Source organism: Leuresthes tenuis, unplaced genomic scaffold (genome assembly GCF_036924035.1).
Source record: "Leuresthes tenuis unplaced genomic scaffold, fLeuTen1.0.hap1 SCAF_5, whole genome shotgun sequence".
NCBI lineage: Eukaryota > Metazoa > Chordata > Actinopteri > Atheriniformes > Atherinopsidae > Leuresthes > Leuresthes tenuis.
The window spans coordinates 23898464-23921741 of NW_027325359.1; the positions used below are offsets into that span (position 1 = coordinate 23898464).

Sequence of the window (23278 nt, forward strand, 5' to 3'; positions counted from 1 at the left end):
GACACCCTTGGCCGCAGTTCGATGATCGACTTTGTGGTTGTATCATCGGACTTGCGGCCGTATGTCCTGGACACTCGGGTGAAGAGAGGGGCGGAGCTGTCAACTGATCACCACCTGGTGGTGAGTTGGCTCCGCTGGTGGGGGAGGATGCCGATCAGACCTGGCAGGCCCAAACGTATTGTGAGGGTCTGCTGGGAGCGTTTGTCAGAATCCCCCGTCAGAAGGAGCTTTAACTCCCACCTCCGGCAGAGCTTCAACCATATCCCGGGGGAGGTGGGGGACATTGAGTCCGAATGGGCCATGTTCCGTGACTCCATTGCCGAGGCAGCTGATCGGAGTTGTGGCCGTAAGGTGGTCGGTGCCTGTCGTGGCGGCAACCCTCGAACCTGCTGGTGGACACCAGTGGTGAGGGAAGCCGTCAAGCTGAAGAAGGAGTCCTATCGGGCCTTTTTGGCCAGTGGGACCCTGGAAGCAGCTGATAGGTACCGACAGGCCAGACGGGCTGCGGCTTCGGCGGTTGCTGAGAAAAAAACTCGGGCCTGGGAGGAGTTCGGTGAGACCATGGAGAACGATTTCCGGACGGCCTCGAAGAGATTCTGGTCCACCATCCGGCGTCTCAGGGGGGGGAAGCGGCTCACAGTCAACACTGTTTACAGTGGGGACGGGGCTTTGCTGACCTCAACTAGGGATGTTGTGAGTCGGTGGGGGGAGTACTTCGAGGAACTCCTCAATCCTACCAACACGTGCTCGGAAGAGGCAGAGTCGGAGAGCTCGGAGACGGGGCCTCCCATTTCTGGGGCTGAGGTTGCCGAGGTGGTCAAAAAGCTCCTCGGTGGCAAGGCCCCGGGGGTGGATGAGGTCCGTCCTGAGTTTCTCAAGGCTCTGGATGTTGTAGGGCTGTCTTGGCTGACACGCCTCTGCAGCATCGCGTGGACATCGGGGACAGTGCCTCTGGACTGGCAGATTGGGGTGGTGGTCCCCCTCTTTAAAAAGGGGGACCGGAGGGTGTGTTCCAACTATAGGGGTATCACACTCCTCAGCCTCCCTGGTAAGGTCTATTCGGGGGTATTGGAGAGGAGGATCCGTCGGATAATCGAGCCTCGGATTCAGGAGATGCAGTGTGGCTTTCGTCCTGGCCGTGGAACAGTGGACCAGCTCTATACCCTCGGCAGGATCCTGGAGGGTGCATGGGAGTTCGCCCAACCAGTCTACATGTGTTTTGTGGACTTGGAGAAAGCGTTCGACCGTGTCCCTCGTGGAGTCCTGTGGGGGGTGCTCCGGGAATATGGAGTGCCGGACCCCTTGATAGGGTCCGTTCGGTCTCTGTATGACCGGTGCCAGAGTTTGGTCCGCATTGCCGGCAGTAAGTCGGATACGTTTCCGGTGAGAGTTGGACTCCGTCAGCGCTGCCCTTTGTCACCGATTCTGTTCCTAACTTTTATGGACAGAATTTCTAGGCGCAGCCAGGGCGTTGAGGGTGTCCGATTTGGCGACCTCAGAATCGGGTCTCTGCTTTTTGCAGATGATGTGGTTCTGTTAGCGTCGTCAGGCCGTGACCTTCAGCTCTCACTGGAGCGATTCGCAGCCGAGTGTGAAGCGGCTGGGATGAGAATCAGCACCTCCAAATCCGAGACTATGGTTCTCAGCCGGAAAAGGGTGGAATGCTCTCTCCGGGTCGGGAATGAGATCCTTCCCCAAGTGGAGGAGTTCAAGTATCTCGGGGTCTTGTTCACGAGTGAGGGACGAATGGAGCGGGAGATTGACGGGCGGATCGGTGCGGCGTCTGCAGTGTTGTGGGCTCTGCACCGACCCGTCGTTGTGAAGAGGGAGCTGAGCCAGAAGGCGAAGCTCTCTACTTACTGGTCAATCTACGTTCCCATCCTCACCTATGGTCACGAGTTGTGGGTAGTGACCGAAAGAACAAGATCGCGAATACAAGCGGCCGAAATGGGTTTCCTCCGCAGGGTGTCTGGGCTCTCCCTTAGAGATAGGGTGAGAAGCTCAGTCATCCGGGAGGGGCTCGGAGTAGAACCGCTGCTCCTCCGCATTGAGAGGAGTCAGATGAGGTGGCTCGGGCATCTGGTTAGGATGCCCCCTGGGCGCCTCCCTGGGGAGGTGTTCCGGGCACGTCCCACTGGGAGGAGACCCCGGGGAAGACCCAGGACACGCTGGAGAGACTATGTCTCTCGGCTGGCCTGGGAACGCCTCGGGGTCCCCCCGGAAGAGCTGGAGGAAGTGGCCGGGGACAGAGACGTCTGGGTTTCTCTGCTCAAGCTGCTGCCCCCGCGACCCGACCCCCGGATAAGCGGCAGATGATGGATGGATGGATGGATCTGACATCCACACCTACTTGCAGTCGAACAGTTCTGCTCCCGCTTTTGATTATGTTTGGTTGGATATTCGAACCTTTTCTTAACTGCTTTTTACAAACTTTGGTTGGACGTTCACACCTTCTTGTAGCCGAACACATCTACAGCTGCTTTTGATGATGTATGGTTGGGCATTCGCACCATTTTTTTCCCCTTTTTTCAGGAATTATGGGTGGATATTCACATCTTCTTGCAGCGGAACACCTCCTCTCCCACTTATGATCATGTGCGGTTTGATTTTCGAAATTTTTACTTTCATGTTTTCTAGCAATTATTGATGGACATTCAGACCTTCTTGCAGCTGAACACCTCCGCTCCCGCTTTTGATCATACATTGTTGGGCATTCGCACCTTGTCTTACCAGATTTTTACAAACTTTAGTCGAACATTCACACCTTCTTGCAGCTGAACACCTCCGCTCCCGCTTTTGATGGTGTAAAGTCGGGCTTTCGAGCCTTTTCTTACCCGGTTTTTAGAAATTATGGCTGGACATTCAGACCTTGCAGCCAAACACCTCCGCTCCCTCTTTTGATCATACATGGCAAATGGATTTAATTTTAACAAGTCAGGGGTGAAACTGTTCACCTCCAACATATTTTATTTCCTACGTCATCCATCTGTGCTCGGGGCCAAGGCTGAGATAAACAAGGAGTTATCTCATAGAGAGGAACAAACAAATCCCAGCAGAAACCTTGAGGAGGAACTCCATCTGCCCCCACCCAAGAGGAACTTTGGAAAGGAGAGACATCAGAGGCAAGAAGAGAGGTCTTTATTTGCCCCAAACCCTCTCAACAGCACTAATGACCAGGACCAGGGACCAGGACCAGGACCTTCCCCAGCCCCCCAAACCCCTGACAGGTCATTGTGCTCCTCACCCTCCCTTTCTCCCTCCTCCTCCCCTCACCTGAAATTCACTGAGGAGATGATGGAACGGGTCAATGCTGGGCTTAGATCTACCCCCCAGCCCAATCCCTTTTTATCCCCCATAAACCCCCCACCAAAGCGGCCAAAGGTTCCCCGCCGAGCCCCGCCCCTACTAGAGCAGCCGAAGCGACGGAGCCCAGCCCCACCCCCTTCTGTCCCTTCACGCTGCCACCATGTACTGTCTCCGCAGTCTGATGTGTGATGTGTGAGGGGTCCAGGCTGTGTGAATTCTGACAGTCGTGACTTTTCCCAGGACAAGCTGGGACCCTGTTTATTAGAAGATCTTAAAATTTCTGTACTTTTAGGTGACAGAAGGAGAAATGTGACCCAGTCAAAACACAGAGAGTTGCACTCAAAAAGATCTTTAAATAAAGTAAACATACCTTGTGTGCCACAGACTGCACCCAAACACGAGGGGGCAAATAATACCTCTAAAACACTTAAGTTGGCTTTATTAAATGTTAGGTCTTTAGCTGGGAAAACATTCTTAATTGATGATTTTATCACTGAGCACACCCTGGATTTTATGTTTTTAACTGAAACTTGGTTGGAACAAAATAACAGTGCTGCTGTTCTTATTGAGTCAACCCCTCCTGGTTACAGTTTTATCAGCGAGGCCAGAGTGAGCAGGAGAGGAGGAGGGGTCGCAGTCTTATTCAATGAATCCTTTCAATGTAAGCAGTTATCTCCTGGAAGTTTTCAGTCCTTTGAATATATGGCTATACAGGTGAAGGCCTCACCCAGTGTCCTGTTTCTGAATATTTACAGGCCCCCTAAATACTGTTCAGATTTTTCTGAAGACCTCAGTGAACTGCTGTCTATGATCTGTGTTGATTTTGACTGTATAATTATTGTTGGTGATTTTAACATCCATATGGACAATCCTCAGGACAGAGGGACTAAAGACCTGAGTAACACTCTGGACAACTTTGGGCTGACTCAGCATATAACAGAGCCTACGCACAATAGGGGGCACACTCTAGACTTAGTGATCTCCAAGGGTCTAAGCATTTCAAAGATTACTGTGTCTGATGTGGGCCTGTCTGACCATTCCTGTGTTTTCTTTGAGAGTACGATTTCAGTGCACACAAATGTCTCAACAGCAGTGATCTCAAAACTGAAAACAGTAGTAAGATCTTTAACCAGGTTTTCTCCTTAGCACCTGCCCTGTCCGGGGGTTCAGTCAGTGAGCTCGTCAGTAGCTTTAATACTAAAATGTTAAATGTTATGGATACTATTGCTCCCATTAAGGTGAAGGTTATCTCTGGAAGGAAGAAGTCTCCATGGCGAAATTCCACACTGGTGAAAAATGGGAAAAGAGTGTGTCGGAAAGCTGAGCGCCGATGGAGAAAAACAAATCTCCAGGTTCATTATGACATCTATAAAGAGAAACTTCACTCTTATAATTTACAACTGAGGAATGCAAGGAAATCCTACTTCCCTGACATCATCACCAAAAACAGTCATAATGCTCGGGCCTTATTTGCTACAGTTGACAGGCTAACAAACCCTCCTGTGTCAGTGGCAAATGAACTCCATTCCACCATGGCCTGCAATGACTTTGCCAAATTCTTCATAGACAAAGTCCAAAATATTAGACAAGCAGTTGGTACATCAGCAGCAGGTTCAGCATATGTACTGTGTCCACCGAAAACCGGTTTAAACACCATGACACTATTTCAACCCATTAACAGTAAAGACCTGGAGGACATCTTACGTCACCTGAAGTCCTCCTCTTGCTGTTTAGACATCCTACCAACAGGTTTTTTCAAAGGGGTCTCAAAGACTTTGGAGTCAGACCTGTTACTGATTGTGAACCTGTCCTTAACGTCAGGTGTGTTTCCAGAGCCACTAAAAACAGCTGTAATTAAACCTCTGCTGAAAAAGGACAATCTTGATAAGACGCAAATGAACAACTACAGGCCCATCTCAAATCTCCCATTTTTAAGTAAGATCATTGAAAAAGCGGTTTTTCAACAGCTTAATTACTTTTTAACACAAAATAACTGCTATGATACCTTCCAGTCAGGCTTTAGACAGCACCACAGCACTGAGACTGCTCTGACCAAAGTGTTTAATGACATATGTCTGAATACAGACAGTGGAAAAATGTCAGTCTTAGTTTTACTGGATCTCAGTGCTGCCTTTGATACAGTTGACCACAATATATTACTCAAACAACTGGAGAACTGGGCTGGTCTTTCCGGAACTGTACTAAACTGGTTCAAAACATACTTAGAGAACAGGAAGTACTTTGTGTCAATAGGTAACTTTACATCTGAGCAGACAAGAATCACAAGTTCCCCAAGGTTCCATCCTGGGACCTCTTCTGTTTAACATCTACATGCTCCCACTGGCACAGATTATAAAAAACAACCAAATAAACTACCATAGCTATGCAGATGACACACAGATGTATATAACAATGTCACCAGGAGACAGAGGGCCTGTACAGGCCCTTGGAAAATGCATTGAGGAGATTAATGACTGGATGTGCCACAACTTCCTCCAGCTAAACAAAAACAAAACTGAGGTAATTGTCTTTGGAGCCAAAGATAAACGATTGAAAGTCACCACAGAGCTTCAATCTATAAATCTAAAAACGACCAACCAGGCCAGAAATCTGGGTGTAGTGATGGACTCAGACCTAAATTTGGACAAACACATTAAGGCATTAACAAAGTCAGCCTACTATCACCTTAAGAATATATCAAGGCTAAAAGATCTGATGTCTCAGCAGGACCTGGAAAAACTAGTCCATGCATTCATCTTTAGTAGGCTTGATTATTGTAATAGCATCTTTACAGGTCTGCCTAAAAAGTCAGTTAGACAACTGCAGCTCATCCAGAACTCAGCTGCTCGAGTCCTCACTAAGACCAAAAAAGTGGAGCACATCACAGTCCAGCTCTCAAGTCTTTACACTGGCTGCCTGTCCATCAGAGGATAGACTTTAAAGTTCTGATGCTGGTCTATAAAGCTCTGAATGGTCAAGGACCAAAATACATCAGTGACCTCCTGACCCACTATGAACCTTCCAGACCCCTCAGGTCATCTGGATCCGGTATTTTATCAGTTCCCAGAGTCAAAACCAGACATGGAGAAGCTGCATTCAGCTTCTATGCTCCACATGTCTGGAACAAAGTCCCAGAAAGCCTCAGATCAGCTGAAACACTCAGTGTATTTAAGTCCAGGTTGAAGACACATCTATTTTCAGCTGCATTTGAATAAGCTTGAGTTTCAAAACGGAATCATGTTTTAACTATTGATTTTATCTTTCATATATATAATTTTTTCTGATTTTATCTATTGTTCTTATTTCCTTCTTTTGTTTAAATTTTAAATCATGCTTTTTATTTCTTCTGTTTTAATGTCTCTGTGAAGCACTTTGAATCACCTAGTTGTTGAATTGTGCTATACAAATATACTTGCCTTGTCTTGCCTTGCCTTACATTGTCGGGCATTCGCACCTTGTCTTACCCGCTTTTTACAAACTATAGTCAGACATCCACACCTTCTTGCAGCTGAACCACCTCCGCTTACTGTTTTGATCATGTATGGTCTGGCAATACTACCTTTTCTTACCCGTTTGTGAGTAATTATGGCTGGACATTCACACCTACTTTCAGCAGAACACCACCTCTCTCGCTTTTGATGATGTATGGACCGGCATTCTTACCTTTTCTAACACATTTTTCAGCAATTATGTTCGGAGATTCACACCTACTCACAGACGAACAACTCCGCTCCCGCATTTGATGGTGTATAGTCGGGCATTCTCACCCTTTCTCATCAGCTTTTTGCAAATTATGATCTGACATCCACACCTACTTGCAGTCGAACAGTTCTGCTCAAGCTTTTGATTATGTTTGGTTGGATATTCGAACCTTTTCTTAACTGCTTTTTACAAACTTTGGTTGGACGTTCACACCTTCTTGTAGCCGAACACATCCACAGCTGCTTTTGATGATGTATGGCTGGGCATTCGCACCTTTTTTTTACCCATTTTTCAGGAATTATGGGTGGATATTCACACCTTCTTGCAGCTGAACACCTCCTCTCCCACTTATGATCATGTGCGGTTTGATTTTAGAAATTTTTACTTTCATGTTTTCTAGCAATTATTGATGGACATTCACACCTTCTTGCAGCTGAACACCTCCTCTCCCACTTATGATCATGCGCGGTTTGATATTAGAAATTTTTACTTTCATGTTTTCTAGCAATTATTGATGGACATTCAGACCTTCTTTGCAGCTGAACACCTCCGCTCCCGCTTTTGATCATACATTGTCGGGCATTCATAACTTGTCTTACCAGATTTTTACAAACTTTAGTCGAACATTCACACCTTCTTGCAGCTGAACACCTCCGCTCCCGCTTTTGATGGTGTAAAGTCGGGCTTTCGAGCCTTTTCTTACCCGGTTTTTAGAAATTATGGTTGGATATTCAGACCTTGCAGCCGAACACCTCCGCTCCCTCTTTTGATTATACATTGTCGGGCATTCGCACCTTGTCTTACCCGCTTTTTACAAACTATAGTCAGACATTCACACGTTGCAGCTGAACCACCTCTGCTCCCTGTTTTGATTATGTATGGTCTGGCAATACTACCTTTTCTTACCCGGTTGTGAGTAATTATGGCTGGACATTCACACCTACTTGCAGTCGAACAGCTCTGCTCCCGCTTTTGATTTTGTTTGGTTGGATATTCGAACCTTTTCTTAACTGCTTTTTACAAACTTTGGTCGGACGTTCACACCTTCTTGCAGCCGAACAACTCCACTCCCGCTATTTATTGTGTACAGTCGGGTAGTTTAACCTTTTCTTACCCGCTTTTTACCAACTATGGTCGGACATTCACACCGTCTTACAGCGGAACACCTCCGCTTCCGCTTTTGATGGTGTATAGTCGGGCATGCGAACCTTTTCTTACCCGCTTTTTACAAACTATGGTCGGACATTCAAACCTTCTTGTAGCCGAAAGCCTCCGCTGCCTCTTTTGATCATACATTGTCGGGCATTCGCACCCTTTCTTACCCGCTTTTTATAAAACCATGGTCGGACTGTCACAACTTCTTGTAGCCGAACACATCTGCTCCCGCTATCGATTGTGTACAGTTGGGTTTTTTAACCTTTTCTTACCCGCTTTTTACCAGCTCTGGTCGGACATTCACACCTTCTTACAGCGGAACACGTCCGCTCCCTCTTTTGATGGTGTATTTTCGGGCATTCAAACCTTTTCTTACCCGCTTTTTACAAACTATGCTCGGACATTCAGACCTTCTTGCAGCTGAATCACCTCCGCTCCCTGTTTTGATTATGTATGGTCTGGCAATACTACCTTTTCTTACCCGTTTGTGAGTAATTATGGCTGGACATTCACACCTACTTTCAGCAGAACACCACCTCTCTCGCTTTTGATGATGTATGGACCGGCATTCTTACCTTTTCTAACACATTTTTCAGCAATTATGGTCGGACATTCCCACCTACTCAGAGCCGAACACCTCCGTTCCCGCATTTGATGGTGTATAGTCGGGCATTCTCACTCTTTCTCATCAGCTTTTTGCAAATTATGATCTGATATTCACAGCTGCTTTTGATAATGTATGGTTGGGCATTCGCACCTTTTTTTACCCATTTTTCAGGAATTATGGGTGGACATTCACACCGTCTTGCAGCTGAAAACATCCTCTCCCGCTTATGATCATGTGCGGTTTGATATTCGAAAATTTTCTTTCATGTTTTAAAGAAATTATTGATGGACATTCAGACCTTCTTGCAGCTGAACCCCTCTGCTCGCGCTTTTGATGGTGTATAGTAGGGCTTTCGAGCCTTTTCTTCCCGGTTTTTACAAATTATGGTTGGACATTCAGACCTTCTTGCAACCTAACACCTCCGCTCCCTCTTTTGATCATACATTGTCTGGCATTCGCACCTTGTCTTACGCGCTTTTTACAAACTTTAGTCGGACATTCAGACCTTCTTGCAGCTGAACCACCTCCGCTCCCTGTTTTGATCATGTATGGTCTGGCAATACTACCTTTTCTTACCCGTTTGTGAGTAATTTTGGCTGGACATTCACACCTACTCAAAGCCGAACAACTCCGCTACCGCATTTGATGGTGTATAGTCGGGCATTCTCACCCTTTCTCATCAGCTTTTTGCAAATTATGATCTGACATTCACACCTACTTGCAGTCGAACAGCTCTGCTCCCGCTTTTGATTATGTTTGGTTGGATATTCGAACCTTTTCTTAACTGCTTTTTACAAACTTTGTTCGGAGGTACACGTCTTCTTGAAGCCGAACACCTCCGCTTCCGCTTTTGATGGTGTATAGTCGGGCTTTCGAGCCTTTTCTTACCTGGTTTTTAGAAATTATGGTTGGACATTCAGACCTTGCAGCCGAACACCTCCGCTCCCTCTTTTGATCATACATTGTCGGTTATTCGCACCTTGTCTTACCCGCTTTTTGCAAACTATAGTCAGACATTCACACGTTGCAGCTGAACCACCTCTGCTCCCTGTTTTGATTATGTATGGTCTGGCAATACTACCTTTTCTTACCCGGTTGTGAGTAATTATGGCTGGACATTCACACCTACTTGCAGTCGAACAGCTCTGCTCCCGCTTTTGATTTTGTTTGGTTGGATATTCGAACCTTTTCTTAACTGCTTTTTACAAACTTTGGTCGGACGTTCACACCTTCTTGCAGCCGAACACCTCCGCTTCCGCTTTTGATAGTATATATTCGGGCATTCGAACCTTTTGTTACCCGCTTTTTACAAACCATGGGTGGACTTTCACACCTTCTTGTACCCGAACAACCCTGCTCCCGCTATTGGTGGTGTACAGTCGGGTATTTTAACCTTTTCTTACCCGCTTTTTACAAACTATGGTCGGACATTCACACCTTCTTACAGCGGAACACGTCTGCTCCACCTTTTAGTGTTCTATCACACCTTTTTTTCACCGCATTTTATGGATTATGGTTGGAAATTCTCAACCACTCTCATCCGAAGACCTCTCCTCCCGCTTTTGTGAATATATTTGAACTTTAGTCGGACATTCACACCTTCTTGCAGCTGAACCACCTCCGCTCCCTGTTTTGATCATGTATGATCTGGCAATACTACATTTTCTTACCTGTTTGTGAGTAATTATGGCTGGACATTCACACCTACTTTCAGCAGAACACCACCTCTCTCGCTTTTGATGATGTATGGACCGGCATTCTTACCTTTTCTAACACATTTTTCAGCAATTATGGTCGGAGATTCACACCTACTAACAGACGAACAACTCCGCTCCCGTATTTGATGGTGTATAGTTGTTGTTTTGCAAATTATGATCTGACATTCACACTTACTTGCAGTCGAACAGTTCTGCTCCCGCTTTTGATTATGTTTGGTTGGATATTCGAAACTTTTCTTAACTGCTTTTTACAAACTTTGGTTGGACGTTCAAACCCTCTTGTAGCCGAACACATCCACAGCTGCTTTTGATGATGTATGGTTGGGTATTCGCACCTTTTTTTTACCCATTTTTCAGTAATTATGGGTGGACATTCACACCTTCTTGCAGCTGAACACCTCCTCTCCCACTTATGATCATGTGCGGTTTGATTTTCAAAATTTTTACTTTAATTTTTTCTAGCAATTATTGATGGACATTCAGACCTTCTTGCAGCTGAACAACTCCGCTCCCTCTTTTGATCATAAATTGTCGGGCATTCGAACCTTTTCTTACCCGCTTTTTACAAAACTTGGTCGGACTTTCACACCTTTTAGTAGCCGAACAACTCCGCTCCCGCTATTGATTGTGTACAGTCGGGTATTTTAACCTTTTCTTACCCGCTTTTTACCAACTATGGTCGGACATTCATAACTTCTTACAACGGAACACCTCCGCTCCTTATTTTGATGATGTATGGTTGGGCATTCAAACCTACTTGTTGCCCGCTTTTCATTAATTATGGGTGGACATTCACACCTTGTCGCAGCCAAACACCTCCGCTCCCTGTTTTGATGGTGTATAATGGTGGACATTCGCACCTTTTCTCACCCGCTTTTTACTATGGTCGGCCATTCACAGCTTCCTCTCCACCATACTTGTATGGTGGGATATTCACACCCACTTGCATCCGAAGACCTCCGCCCCCACTTTTGTTGATATTTAGTCGGTCATTCGCACCTTACCCGCTTTTGGCAAACTATGGCCTTCTTGCAGCCAAACACCTGATCTCGCTTTTGATGATGTAAGGTTGGGCATTCAGACCTTGCTTCACCTACTTTTCACCAAATATAGTCGGACATTCACACCTTCTTGCAGCCGAACACTTCCGCTCCACTTTTGAGTGTTCTATGTAGCATTCACACCTTTTTCTTCACCGCATTTTATAGATTATGGTTGGAAATTCTCACCCACTCTCATCCGAAGACCTCTCCTCCCGCTTTTGTTAATGTATAGTCGGGCATGAGAACCTTTTCTTACCCGCTTTTTACAAATTATGGTTGGACATTCACACCTACTTGCAGCCGAATACTGATACTGATCCTCCCGTAATAAAATGGTCGGATCTTATCAAACACACTTTGTTTCTTGTGACAATCAAGTCAGCGAAACAGCGTATACACGTCAAGACACTGAATCAAGTTTGCCACAAGAACTCATAAGTTTGGCAGTATTGCTCTGCCGTCAGCAATCATACACCCATTTTATTTTCGTGAGACATGTGCAGGCACCTGTTCATCTACTGTTCTATCACTGTGAATTAGTTTATCTATTATCAATAAGGATACTTCTACAACTACTATCAAAGTATGTCCGGACTTCTTATGTTGTCAGTTGCTATATATGAATAAGTGGGTAGCTACTGACAAGCATTAAGCATGTCACACAGCCCAAACATATAACATTTCAGGACACACCACACAGTTAACAACCACAGTGAAGCGTGTCAAAGCCCAAACATGTAACATTCAACGGGACACTTACACAACACATTCAAATCAAACAGTCAGACAACATACAAGAACATATACCCCAGCCGGCATTGCTCCCTGCCTATTTTCCTACAGCTCACTATGTGTGCGCACACCTTTATTCACAAACTCTTCAACTTATACTCTTTTACCGAAGCTGCTACAGCTCGATTGGCCGAATACCCTTAGATCCTATTTCGGTGAATTTGACATCTGCCTTACATGTAACAGATTAGCGATTTAGTTTGAGTGAAGGAATTCATTTTATAGCAAAATCCCAAATCGTGAAGAACTCATGAAAGTAAGCTTATTCTCGGATTCATGAAACTTTAGATTTGCTCTGTCTTTTACTGCAAAGTACAACGTTGTTTTTTTTGTTTAAATCTTTCTAGACATGGTAAATATGAAGGACAAAGCAGTTTTAACATAGTTTGAGTGAAGGAATTCATTTTATAGATAAAATCCCAAGAGTCTGCTGAGAAACAAGAATGAATGAGAAGTAGACTTTAACACGGCTCTAGGAGCGAGCCGAGTGTGGGCTAACCGGGAGAATTGCTTGAAAGAAACGCGACACCGAATGAGCGGTCAGAACAAAGCCTCAATACGGTTTTCCCGTGGTGTTTTTGTTGCTGCCTTGTCTTTTGCACAGAGTAAAAGACAAGGCAGCCATCGAATAGGGCCCGATTGTTCCTACTTGGTCAGCCGAGGAGCAAGGGGGGGAGCAAGCGTCTCAACCAAGCAAAGCTCACCATGGGGAAGGTGGCTATGCCAACTAGCCTGATGCCCTGCTCCCGCAGTGATGGATAATCGTACTCTGGTTTCTCTTCATAACGTACAAGTCTTTCGCCTTTTACTAAAGACTTCCGTGGAAAGCAGCACTAATGAGTTGTTTCTAGTTTTGGCAGGCTTTACCTTTGCGGGTGAAGCCCTTTCCGTCTGTGCAAAAGAAATCTTGTTACTGTGCAGAGTGACTTCTCTGAGTAGAGTCGCCTTACTTGTTGCAACTGTGCCGATGTTGCTTGGATGGTGCTTGCTGGAGCGTGCGGGAGTGCAAAGTTATACCATTTAAAAGGGCTGAAGAGTGCTCAGTGCAGCGGGTGGGCGGAGGTGCAAAGTGACACTCTGGCCACCTATGGCCATAAAAAGAACACCGCTACAAGTGCGCATTGTGCCAGGAAGGACCCTTGGACGTGAACCAGTGGACAGATATCACTTCTCGGCCTTTTGGCTAAGATCAAGTGTAGTACCTGTTCTTATCAGTTTAATATCTGATATGGCCTTTGTACGAGGACTACATATTAAATTGATTTTTAGCAATAGGAGTTGAAAAAGGAGCTTGCTCCGTTCACTCCAAGCATCGACTCGGTACTGCAGTGCCGCTGGGAACGGTGCGCTCTTCTCTGCTCTTGTGAAAAAGCAAACAGTGGTGCAGGATGGAAGTTTCAGGGAGCCCAAGATGAAACTTTCTTTTAGTCTGCTGAGAAAAGAGAGTGAATGCGAAGTAGACTTTAACACAGCTCTGGGGGCAAGCCGAGTGCGGGCTAACCGGGAGAATTACTTGAAAGAAACGCGACACTGAATGAGCGGTCAGAACAAAGCCTCAATACGGTTTTCCCGTGGTGTTTTTGTTGCTGCCTTGTCTTTTGCACAGAGTAAAAGACAAGGCAGCCATCGAATAGGGCCCGATTTTTCCTACTTGGTCAGTCGAGGATCATGGAGGGGGAGCAAGCGTCTCAACCAAGCAAAGCTCACCATGGGGAAGGTGGCTATGCCAACTAGCCTGATGCCCTGCTCCCGCAGTGACGGATAATCGTACTCTGGTTTCTCTTCATAACGTACAAGTCTTTCGCCTTTTACTAAAGACTTCCGTGGAAAGCAGCACTAATGAGTTGTTTCTATTTTTGGCAGGCTTTACCTTTGCGGGTGAAGCCCTTTCCGTCTGTGCAAAAGAAATCTTGTTACTGTTCAGAGTGACTTCTCTGAGTAGAGTCGCCTTACTTGTTGCGACTGTGCCGATGTTTGAAGCTGGAGTGCAACGTTGTTGCTTGGATGGTGCTTGCTGGAGCGTGCGGGAGTGCAAAGTTATACCATTTAAAAGGGCTGAAGAGTGCTCAGTGCAGCGGGTGGGCGGAGGTGCAAAGTGACACTCTGGCCACCTATGGCCATAAAAAGAACACCGCTACAAGTGTGCATTGTGCCAGGAAGGGCCCTCGGACGTGAACCAGTGGACAGTTATCGCTTCTCGGCCTTTTGGCTAAGATCAAGTGTAGTACCTGTTCTTATCAGTTTAATATCTGATATGGCCTTTGTACGAGGACTACATATTAAATGGATTTTTAGCAATAGGAGTTGAAAAAGGAGCTTGCTCCGTTCACTCCAAGCATCGACCCGGTACTGCAGTGCCGCTGGGAACGGTGCGCTCTTCTCTGCTCTTGTGAAAAAGCAAACAGTGGTGCAGGATGGAAGTTTCAGGGAGCCCAAGATGAAACTTTCTTTTAGTCTGCTGAGAAAAGAGAGTGAATGCGAAGTAGACTTTAACACAGCTCTGGGGGCGAGCCGAGTGCGGGCTAACCGGGAGAATTGCTTGAAAGAAACGCGACACTGAATGAGCGGTCAGAACAAAGCCTCAATACGGTGTTCCCGTGGTGTTTGTGGCTGCCTTGTCTTTTGCACAGAGTAAAAGACAAGGCAGCCATCGAATAGGGCCCGATTTTTCCTACTTGGTCAGCCGAGGAGCAAGGAGGGGGAGCAAGCGTCTCAACCAAGCAAAGCTCACCATGGGGAAGGTGGCTATGCCAACTAGCCTGATGCCCTGCTCCCGCAGTGACAGATAATCGTACTCTGGTTTCTCTTCATAATGTACAAGTCTTTCGCCTTTTACTAAAGACTTCCGTGGAGAGCAGCACTAATGAGTTGTTGCTATTTTTGGCAGGCTTTACCTTTGCGGGTGAAGCCCTTTCTGTCTGTGCAAAAGAAATCTTGTTACTGTGCAGAGTGACTTCTCTGAGTAGAGTTGCCTTACTTGTTGCGACTGTGCCGATGTTTGAAGCTGGAGTGCAAAGTTGTTGCTTGAATGGTGCTCGCTGGAGCGTGCGGGAGTGCAAAGTTATACCATTTAAAAGGGCTGAAGAGTGCTCAGTGCAGCGGGTGGGCGGAGATGCAAAGTGACACTCTGGCCACCTCGAAAACCGAGGTTACATCCAGTACCAGGGGCAGCCCAAGCTCTGCCGCAAGTGTGGTGAGCATGGGCACCTGGTTGAGGCTTGTACCAAGGTGATATGTGGGAAGTGCAGAGAAATTGGGGACACTTTTGGAGAGTGTCCAAATGGCAGGAAATGTAATCTCTGTGGAGAATTAAATCACCTCTTCTGAGATTGCCCTAAATCTTTTGCCAACAAATTAAAGACGGTAAAGCCACAGTCAAGCCAACAAAGAGAAGGACCAGAGGTGGCAGTTGGTGAACAAAGTGAAGAGGTTGACCCAATAAATTCAAACTTCCCGCTAAAAGCTTGGATTGGAAGTGAGGAGCAAAAAGGAGAGGGGCCTGTAGAGGCCTCACCACTCAGTGCTGAAGTCTGTGAGAATTCACAGGCAGAGGGTGGAGCTAAGCTAAATGAGGAGGAAGAGCAGACAGGTGAGTCTAGTGAAGGTACTCACCTCCCCGAAGGTCAACAGCCGAGGAGGACGGCATCTGAGTTGTCCTCTGATTCCCTTTAGCTCTGCAATCAACCCCCAGGGACTCAAAGTTAAATGCAACATTGCATCAGAGGCCAACACGAGAGTCCGAAAAGGAGAGCTAGTTTCCCAAGAAATAACCTGAGTGTGTAATTTGTTTTGATAACTTAGAAAAACGAAAATGACATACCTACTTTCCTTTATCCTTTTAATGGTTCTCACCTTCTCAACACTAAATGTGAGAAGTGTGAAATCAAAGACAAGAGCCCAGAGTATTATATCCTTCTTAGACTCCATAAAATCAGATGTGTTTTTAATACAAGAATGTGGACTACCTTTTTTGAAAAACCATAGACAATGGGAGGAAATGTGGCCCAATTTATCGATATGGAGTGGCTCAAATCAAATTAAAAATGATGGTGTGGCCATTCTAATTAAAAATCCGCATGTTCTGGTGCGAGACGGACGGGCACTTTTAGCACACTTGAATTTTATGGGGCAAGACTTTAACCTCTTAAATATTTATGGTTTCAATGGAAAAAATGACAGGTATGACCTTTTAGAAGATTACTCACAAACGGGTAAGAAATGGTAGTATTGCCAGACAATACATGATCAAAACAGGGAGCGGAGGTGGTTCAGCTGCAAGGTGTGAATTTCTGACTAAAGTTTGTAAAAAGCGCGTAAGACAAGGTGCGAATGCCCAACAATGTATGATCAAAAGAGGGAGCGGAGGTTTTCGGCTTCAAGAAGACGTGAACCTCCGAACAAAGTTTGTAAAAAGCAGTTAAGAAAAGGTTCGAATATCCAACCAAACATAATCAAAAGCGGGAGCAGAGCTTTTCGACTGCAAGTAGGTGTGAATGTCAGATCATGATTTGCAAAAAGCTGATGAGAAAGGGTGAGAATGCCCGACTATACACCATCAAATGCGGTAGCGGAGTTGTTTGTCTGTGAGTAGGTGTGAATCTGCGACCATAATTGCTGAAAAATGTGTTAGAAAAGGTAAGAATGCCGGTCCATACATCATCAAAAGCGAGAGAGGTGGTGTTCTGCTGAAAGTAGGTGTGAATGTCCAGCCATAATTACTCACAAACGGGTAAGAAAAGGTAGTATTGCCAGACCATACTTGATCAAAACAGGGAGCGGAGGTGGTTCAGCTGCAACGTGTGAATGTCTGACTATAGTTTGTAAAAAGCGGGTAAGACAAGGTGCGAATGCCCGACAATGTATAATCAAAAGAGGGAGCGGAGGTGTTCGGCTGCAAGGTATGAATGTCCAACCATAATTTCTAAAAACCGGGTAAGAAAAGGCTCAAAAGCCCGACTTTACACCATCAAAAGCGGGAGCGGAGGTGTTCAGCTGCAACGTGTGAATGTCTGACTATAGTTTGTAAAAAGCGGGTAAGACAAGGTGCGAATGCCCGACAATGTATAATCAAAAGAGGGAGCGGAGGTGTTCGGCTGCAAGGTCTGAATGTCTAACCATAATTTCTAAAAACCGGGTAAGAAAAGGCTCAAAAGCCCGACTTTACACCATCAAAAGTGGGAGCGGAGGTGTTCAGCTGCAAGAAGGTGTGAATGTTCGACTAAAGTTTGTAAAAATCTGGTAAGACAAGGTATGAATGTCCGACAATGTATGATCAAAAGCGGGAGCGGAGATGTTCAGCTGCAAGAAGGTCTGAATGTCCATCAATAATTGCTAGAAAAAATTAAAGTAAAAATTTCGAAAATCAAACCGCACATGATCATAAGTGGGAGAGGAGGTGTTCAGCTGCAAGAAGGTGTGAATGTCCACCCATAATTCCTTAAAAATGGGTAAAAAAAAGGTGCGAATACCCAACCATACATCATCAAAAGCAGGTGTTAATGTCAGATCATAATTTGCAAAAAGCTGATGAGAAAGGGTGAGAATGCCCGACTATACACCATCAAATGCGGGAGCGGAGTTGTTTGTCTGTGAGTAGGTGTGAATCTCCGACCATAATTGCTGAAAAATGTGTTAGAAAAGGTAAGAATGCCGGTCCATACATCATCAAAAGCGAGAGAGGTGGTGTTCTGCTGAAAGTAGGTGTGAATGTCCAGCCATAATTACTCACAAACGGGTAAGAAAAAGTAGTATTGCCAGACCATACATGATCAAAACAGGGAGCGGAGGTTGTTCAGCTGCAAGAAGGTGTGAATGTCCGACTAAAGTTCAAATATATTAACAAAAGCGGGAGGAGAGGTCTTCGGATGAGAGTGGTTGAGAATTTCCAACCATAATCTATAAAATGCGGTGAAAAAAAGGTGTGATAGAACACTAAAAGGTGGAGCGGAAGTGTTCGGCTGCAAGAAGGTGTGAATGTCCGACTATATTTGGTGAAAAGCAGGGGAAGCAAGGTCTGAATGCCCAACCTTACATCATCAAAAGCGAGATCAGAGGTGTTTGGCTGCAAGAAGGCCATAGTTTGCCAAAAGCGGGTAAGGTGCGAATGACCGACTAAATATCAACAAAAGTGGGGGCGGAGGTCTTCGGATGCAAGTGGGTGTGAATATCCCACCATACAAGTATGGTGGAGAGGAAGCTGTGAATTGCTGACCATAGTTTGCAAAAAGCGGGTGAGAAAAGGTGCGAATGTCCAACCATACGTGATCAAAACAGGGAGCGGAGGTGTTTGGCTGCGACAAGGTGTGAATGTCCACCCATAATTAATGAAAAGCGGGCAAGAAGTGGGTTCGAATGCCCAACCACACATCATCAAAAGCAGGAGTGGATGTGTTCGGCTATAAGAAGGTTTGAATGTCCGAGCATAGTTTGTAAAAAGCGGGTAAGAAAAGGTTCGAATGCCCGAACATACACCATCAAAAGAGGGAGCGGAGGTGTTCCGCTGTAAGAAGGTGTGAATGTCCGACCAGAGTTGGTAAAAAGCGGGTAAGAAAAGGTTAAAAAAACCCGACTGTACACAATCAATAGCGGGAGCAGATGTGTTCGGCTACAAGAAGGTGTGACAGTCCGACCATGGTTTGTAAAAAGCGGGTAAGAAAAGGTGCAAATGCCCGACAATGTATGATCAAAAGAGGGAGCGGAGCTTTTCGGCTACAAGAAGGTTTGAATGTCCGACCATAGTTTGTAAAAAGCGGGTAAGAAAAGGTTCGAATGCCCGACTATACACCATCAAAAGCGGAAGCGGAGGTGTTCCGCTGTAGACGGTGTGAATGTCCGACCATAGTTAGTAAAAAGCGGGTAAGAAAAGGTTAAACTACACGACTGTACACAATCAATAGCGGGAGTGGAGTTGTTCGGCTACAAGAAGGTGTGAAAGTCCGACCATGGTTTGTAAAAAACGGGTAAGATAATGTTCGAATTCCCGAATATATACCATCAAAAGCGGAAGCGGAGGTGTTCGGTTGCAAGAAGGTGTGAACGTCCGACCAAAGTTTGTAAAAAGCAGTTAAGAAAAGGTTCGAATATCCAACCAAACAAAATCAAAAGCAGGAGCAGAGCTGTTCGACTGCAAGTAGGTGTGAATGTCCAGCCATAATTACTCACAAATGGGTAAGAAAAGGTAGTATTGCCACTCCATACATGATCAAAACAGGGAGCGGAGGTGGTTCAGCTGCAACGTGTGAATGTCTGACTATAGTTTGTAAAAAGCGGGTAAGACAAGGTGCGAATGCCCGACAATGTATGATCAAAAGAGGGAGCGGTGGTGTTCGGCTGCAAGGTCTGAATATCCAACCATAATTTCTAAAAACCGGGTAAGAAAAGGCTCGAAAGCCCGACTTTACACCATCAAAAGCGGGAGCGGAGGTGTTCAGCTGCAAGAAGGTGTGAATGTTCGACTAAAGTTTGTAAAAATCTGGTAAGACAAGTTATGAATGCCCGACAATGTATGATCAAAAGCGGGAGCGGAGGTGTTCAGCTGCAAAGAAGGTCTGAATGTCCATCAATAATTGCTAGAAAACATGAAAGTAAAAATTTCTAATATCAAACCGCGCATGATCATAAGTGGGAGAGGAGGTGTTCAGCTGCAAGAAGGTGTGAATGTCCATCAATAATTGCTAGAAAACATGAAAGTAAAAATTTCTAAAATCAAACCGCACATGATCATAAGTGGGAGAGGAGGTGTTCAGCTGCAAGAAGGTGTGAATATCCACCCATAATTCCTGAAAAATGGGTAAAAAAAAGGTGCGAATGCCCAACCATACATCATCAAAAGCAGCTGTGGATGTGTTTGGCTACAAGAAGGTGTGAACGTCCAACCAAAGTTTGTAAAAAGCAGTTAAGAAAAGGTTCGAATATCCAACCAAACATAATCAAAAGCGGGAGCAGAACTGTTCGACTGCAAGTAGGTGTGGATGTCAGATCATAATTTGCAAAAAGCTGATGAGAAAGGGTGAGAATGCCCGACTATACACCATCAAATGCGGGAGCGGAGTTGTTCGTCTGTGAGTAGGTGTGAATCTCCGAACATAATTGCTGAAAAATGTGTTAGAAAAGGTAAGAATGCCGGTCCATACATCATCAAAAGCGAGAGAGGTGGTGTTCTGCTGAAAGTAGGTGTGAATGTCCAGCCATAATTACTCACAAACGGGTAAGAAAAGGTAGTATTGCCAGACCATACATGATCAAAACAGTAAGCGGAGGTGGTTCAGCTGCAAGAAGGTGTGGATGTCTGACTATAGTTTGTAAAAAGCGGGTAAGACAAGGTGCGAATGCCCGACAATGTAAGGCAAGGCAAGACAAGGCAAGTATATTTGTATAGCACAATTCAACAACAAGGTGATTCAAAGTGCTTCACAGAGACATTAAAACAGAAGAAATAAAAAGCATGATTTAAAATTTAAACAAAAGAAGGAAATAAGAACAATAGATAAAATCAGAAAAAATTATATATATGAAAGATAAAATCAATAGTTAAAACATGATTCCGTTTTGAAACTCAAGCTTATTCAAATGCAGCTGAAAATAGATGTGTCTTCAACCTGGACTTAAATACACTGAGTGTTTCAGCTGATCTGAGGCTTTCTGGGACTTTGTTCCAGACATGTGGAGCATAGAAGCTGAATGCAGCTTCTCCATGTCTGGTTTTGACTCTGGGAACTGATAAAATACCGGATCCAGATGACCTGAGGGGTCTGGAAGGTTCATAGTGGGTCAGGAGGTCACTGATGTATTTTGGTCCTTGACCATTCAGAGCTTTATAGACCAGCATCAGAACTTTAAAGTCTATCCTCTGATGGACAGGCAGCCAGTGTAAAGACTTGAGAGCTGGACTGTGATGTGCTCCACTTTTTTGGTCTTAGTGAGGACTCGAGCAGCTGAGTTCTGGATGAGCTGCAGTTGTCTAACTGACTTTTTAGGCAGACCTGTAAAGATGCTATTACAATAATCAAGCCTACTAAAGATGAATGCATGGACTAGTTTTTCCAGGTCCTGCTGAGACATCAGATCTTTTAGCCTTGATATATTCTTAAGGTGATAGTAGGCTGACTTTGTTAATGCCTTAATGTGTTTGTCCAAATTTAGGTCTGAGTCCATCACTACACCCAGATTTCTGGCCTGGTTGGTCGTTTTTAGATTTATAGATTGAAGCTCTGTGGTGACTTTCAATCGTTTATCTTTGGCTCCAAAGACAATTACCTCAGTTTTGTTTTTGTTTAGCTGGAGGAAGTTGTGGCACATCCAGTCATTAATCTCCTCAATGCATTTTCCAAGGGCCTGTACAGGCCCTCTGTCTCCTGGTGACATTGTTATATACATCTGTGTGTCATCTGCATAGCTATGGTAGTTTATTTGGTTGTTTTTTATAATCTGTGCCAGTGGGAGCATGTAGATGTTAAACAGAAGAGGTCCCAGGATGGAACCTTGGGGAACTTGTGATTCTTGTCTGCTCAGATGTAAAGTTACCTATTGACACAAAGTACTTCCTGTTCTCTAAGTATGTTTTGAACCAGTTTAGTACAGTTCCGGAAAGACCAGCCCAGTTCTCCAGTTGTTTGAGTAATATATTGTGGTCAACTGTATCAAAGGCAGCACTGAGATCCAGTAAAACTAAGACTGACATTTTTCCACTGTCTGTATTCAGACATATGTCATTAAACACTTTGGTCAGAGCAGTCTCAGTGCTGTGGTGCTGTCTAAAGCCTGACTGGAAGGTATCATAGCAGTTATTTTGTGTTAAAAAGTAATTAAGCTGTTGAAAAACCGCTTTTTCAATGATCTTACTTAAAAATGGGAGATTTGAGATGGGCCTGTAGTTGTTCATTTGCGTCTTATCAAGATTGTCCTTTTTCAGCAGAGGTTTAATTACAGCTGTTTTTAGTGGCTCTGGAAACACACCTGACGTTAAGGACAGGTTCACAATCAGTAACAGGTCTGACTCCAAAGTCTTTGAGACCCCTTTGAAAAAACCTGTTGGTAGGATGTCTAAACAGCAAGAGGAGGACTTCAGGTGACGTAAGATGTCCTCCAGGTCTTTACTGTTAATGGGTTGAAATAGTGTCATGGTGTTTAAACCGGTTTTCGGTGGACACAGTACATATGCTGAACCTGCTGCTGATGTACCAACTGCTTGTCTAATATTTTGGACTTTGTCTATGAAGAATTTGGCAAAGTCATTGCAGGCCATGGTGGAATGGAGTTCATTTGCCACTGACACAGGAGGGTTTGTTAGCCTGTCAACTGTAGCAAATAAGGCCCGAGCATTATGACTGTTTTTGGTGATGATGTCAGGGAAGTAGTATTTCCTTGCATTCCTCAGTTGTAAATTATAAGAGTGAAGTTTCTCTTTATAGATGTCATAATGAACCTGGAGATTTGTTTTTCTCCATCTGCGCTCAGCTTTCCGACACTCTCTTTTCCCATTTTTCACCAGTGTGGAATTTCGCCATGGAGACTTCTTCCTTCCAGAGATAACCTTCACCTTAATGGGAGCAATAGTATCCATAACATTTAACATTTTAGTATTAAAGCTACTGACGAGCTCACTGACTGAACCCCCGGACAGGGCAGGTGTTAAGGAGAAAACCTGGTTAAAGATCTTACTACTGTTTTCAGTTTTGAGATCACTGCTGTTGAGACATTTGTGTGCACTGAAATCGTACTCTCAAAGAAAACACAGGAATGGTCAGACAGGCCCACATCAGACACAGTAATCTTTGAAATGCTTAGACCCTTGGAGATCACTAAGTCTAGAGTGTGCCCCCTATTGTGCGTGGGCTCTGTTATATGCTGAGTCAGCCCAAAGTTGTCCAGAGTGTTACTCAGGTCTTTAGTCCCTCTGTCCTGAGGATTGTCCATATGGATGTTAAAATCACCAACAATAATTATACAGTCAAAAT

General features: G+C 45.0%; 5 non-coding genes across 5 annotated transcripts; all 5 read left to right on the forward strand.

Annotated features, from left to right (window-relative positions):
• Positions 1-13087: 13087 nt before the first annotated feature.
• Positions 13088-13200, forward strand: LOC140308386 (U5 spliceosomal RNA). Its single transcript, XR_011916338.1, has one exon. It is a non-coding gene; the product is annotated as a U5 spliceosomal RNA (small nuclear RNA).
• A 286-nt stretch (positions 13201-13486) lies between these two features.
• On the forward strand, positions 13487-13677 carry LOC140307965 (U2 spliceosomal RNA). Its single transcript, XR_011915983.1, has one exon. It is a non-coding gene; the product is annotated as a U2 spliceosomal RNA (small nuclear RNA).
• Positions 13678-14090: 413 nt separating this feature from the next.
• LOC140308123 (U5 spliceosomal RNA) lies at positions 14091-14204 on the forward strand. The gene has a single exon (XR_011916097.1). It is a non-coding gene; the product is annotated as a U5 spliceosomal RNA (small nuclear RNA).
• Positions 14205-14512: 308 nt separating this feature from the next.
• Positions 14513-14703, forward strand: LOC140307893 (U2 spliceosomal RNA). Its single transcript, XR_011915916.1, has one exon. It is a non-coding gene; the product is annotated as a U2 spliceosomal RNA (small nuclear RNA).
• A 411-nt stretch (positions 14704-15114) lies between these two features.
• On the forward strand, positions 15115-15228 carry LOC140308271 (U5 spliceosomal RNA). The gene has a single exon (XR_011916233.1). It is a non-coding gene; the product is annotated as a U5 spliceosomal RNA (small nuclear RNA).
• The last annotated feature ends 8050 nt before the right edge of the window (positions 15229-23278 follow it).